Here is a 3,113-nt window from a genome sequence, read left to right on the forward strand (position 1 = left end):
CAAAACCTTGTTGAGGTCTTTGTTGATCCTTCCATGAGAGATTTGGATGATTTCTCCATGAAGGATTATAGGTGTTTCCATAGGGTTCTCCCATGTAATTCACCTCTTCCATTGATGGGTTCTCAGGATCATAAGCTTCTTCTTCAAATGAAGCGTCCTTAGTACTGCCTGGTGCAACTTGCATTCCAGACAGACTTTGAGAAATCATATTGACTTGCTGAGCCAATATGGCATTCAGAGTATCAATCTCAAGAGCTCCTTTCTTCTAATTCGTCCTATTGTTCACAGGATTCCTTTCAGAAGTGTACATGAATTGGTTATTTGCAACCATTTCAATGAGTTCTTGAGCTTCTGTAGGTGTCTTATTCAGATGAAGAGATCCTCCAACAGAGCTATCCAATGACATCTTGGACAGTTCAGACAGACCATCATAGAAGATACCTATGATGCTCCACTCAGAAAGCATGTCAGAAGGACACTTTTTGATCAATTGTTTGTATCTTTCCCAAGATTCATAGAGGGATTCACCTTCCTTCTGTCTGAAGGTTTAGACTTCCACTCTAAGCTTACTCAATTTTTGAGGTGGAAAGAACTTTGCCAAGAAGGCATTGACTAGCTTTTCCCAATTGTTCAGGCTTTCTTTAGGTTGTGAGTGCAACCATATCCTAGCTCTGTCTCCTATAGCAAAAGGGAATAGCATAAGTCTGTAGACCTCAGGGTCAACCCTATTGGTCTTGACAGTATCACAGATTTGCAAGAATTCAACTAAAAACTGATGAGGATCTTCCAATGGAAGTCCATAGAACTTGCAGTTCTGTTGCATTAGAGAAACTAATTGAGGCTTAAGCTCAAAGTTGTTTACTCCAATGGCAGGGATAGAGATGCTTCTCCCATAGAAGTCGGGAGTAGGTGCAGTAAAGTCACCAAGCACCTTCCTTGCATTGTTGGCATTGTTGTTGTTTTTGGCTGCCATGTCTTCTTCTTGTTTGAAGATTTCTGTTAGGTCCTCTACAGAGAGTAGTGCTTTAGCTTCTCTTAGCTTTTGCTTCAAGGTCCTTTCAGGTTCAGGGTTAGCCTCAACAAGAATGCTTTTATCTTTTCTCCTGCTCATATAAAAGAGAAGAGAACAAGAAAATATGGAATCCTCTATGTCACAGTATAGAGATTCCTTGAGGTGTCAGAGGAAAAGAAGAATAGAAGGAGGAGGTAGAAGAAGAATTCGAACTTATCAAGAGAGATGGAGTTCGAATTGTTGATAGTGGAGGAGTGTTAGTCCATAAATAGAAGGATGTGAGAAGAGGGGAAGAATTTTTTTGAAATTAAAGTAAAAGATTTTAAAATAATTAAAAGAAATTTTGAAAATTTGATTGATGATTTTCGAAAACTAAGATTGAGAAAGAAATAAAGTGATTTTTTGAAAAAGATTTCGAAATTAGAAATCAAAAAGATATGATTTGAAAACTATTTTGAAAAAGATGTGATTAAGAAGATATGATTGAAAAGTTATGGTTTTAAAAAGATATGATTGAAAAGATATGATTGAAAAACAATTTAAAAAGATTTGATTTTTAAAATTGATGACTTGGCTAATAACAAAATTTGAAAGATATGATTCAGACATTAAACCTTTCTCAACAGAAAAGGCAACATACTTGAAATGTTGAATCAAATCATTAATTGTTAGCAAGTATTTTTAAAAATGGAAAGAAATTGATTTTGAAAATATATGATTGAAAAGATATGATTTGAAAAAGATTTGATTTTGAAAAATTATGGAAACTTGAAAAAAATTTGAATTAAAAACAAAAATCTTCCCTCTTGTGCCATCCTGGCATTAAACGCCCATAATGGTATCCATTCTTAGTTTACTCATTTTCTGTAAATCTAGGTTACTAGTTTAGTATTTAAAACAACTTTTAGAGCTTTACTGGGTACCAGATGACTTTTTTTAGATCTGAACTTTGTACTCTTTGACGGCATGAGTCTCTAAACTCCATTGTTGGGGGTGAGGAGCTCCGCTGTGTCTCGATGAATTAATGCAATTATTTTTGTTTTTTATTCAAACACGCTTGTTTCTATCTAAGATATTCATTCGCACTTCAATATGATGAATGTCATGATCTGTGACACTCATCACCATTCTCAACATATGAACGCGTGCCTGACAACCACCTCCATTCTACATTAGATTGAATGAGTATCTCTTGGATTCCTTAATCAGAGTCATCGTGGTATAAGCTAGAATCCATTGGCAGCATTCTTGAGAATCCAAAAAGTCTAAACATTGTCTGTGGTATTCCGAGTAGGATTTAGGGATTGAATGACTGTGACGAGCTTAAAACTCACAAGGGTTGGGCGTAGTGACAAACACAAAAGAATAAATGGATCCTATTCCAGCATAAGTGAGAACTGACAGATGATTAGCCGTGCAGTGACAGCACACCTGGACCATTTTCACTGAGAGGACGGATGGTAGCCATTGACAACGGTGATCCACCAACATACAGCTTGCTATAGGAGGAACCTTGCATGCGTGAAGAAGAAGACAGGGTGAAAGCAGAGATTCAAAAGACAAAGCATCTCCAAAACTCCAACATATTCTCCATTACTACATAACAAGTATTATTTAATCCATGCTTTTTATTTACTTCCAATCAAAACTGAGAATTATTATTATCCTGACTAAGAGTTACAAGATAACCATAGCTTGCTTCAAGCCAACAATTTCCGTGGGATTCGACCCTTACTCACGTAAGGTATTACTTGGACGACCCGGTGCACTTGCTGGTTAGTGGTACGAGTTATGAAAAGTGTGATTTACAATTTTGTGCACTAACGCATGTGTACTGACTGCAGAAGACTCAATACCGCCACCAGAAAGGATCATTTTCCTTTACCATTCATTGACCAAATGCTATAAAGACTAGTAGGTCATGATTATTACTACTTTTTGGATGGCTATTCAGGCTACAACCAAATTGTAGTAGACCCCCAGGATCAAGAGAAAACATCATTCACATGCCCATCTGGAGTATTTGCCTACAGAAGGATGCCATTTGGGCTGTGTAATGCACCTGCAATCTTTCAGAGATGCATGCTCTCTATTTTCTCTG

At 36.9% G+C, this 3,113-nt stretch overlaps 1 non-coding gene across 1 annotated transcript; it reads left to right on the forward strand.

The window, feature by feature from the left end:
* The first annotated feature begins 460 nt into the window (after positions 1-460).
* LOC112799494 (small nucleolar RNA R71) lies at positions 461-568 on the forward strand. The gene has a single exon (XR_003201072.1). It is a non-coding gene; the product is annotated as a small nucleolar RNA R71 (small nucleolar RNA).
* The last annotated feature ends 2,545 nt before the right edge of the window (positions 569-3,113 follow it).

This window comes from Arachis hypogaea, chromosome 4 (assembly GCF_003086295.3).
Source record: "Arachis hypogaea cultivar Tifrunner chromosome 4, arahy.Tifrunner.gnm2.J5K5, whole genome shotgun sequence".
Taxonomy (NCBI): domain Eukaryota; kingdom Viridiplantae; phylum Streptophyta; class Magnoliopsida; order Fabales; family Fabaceae; genus Arachis; species Arachis hypogaea.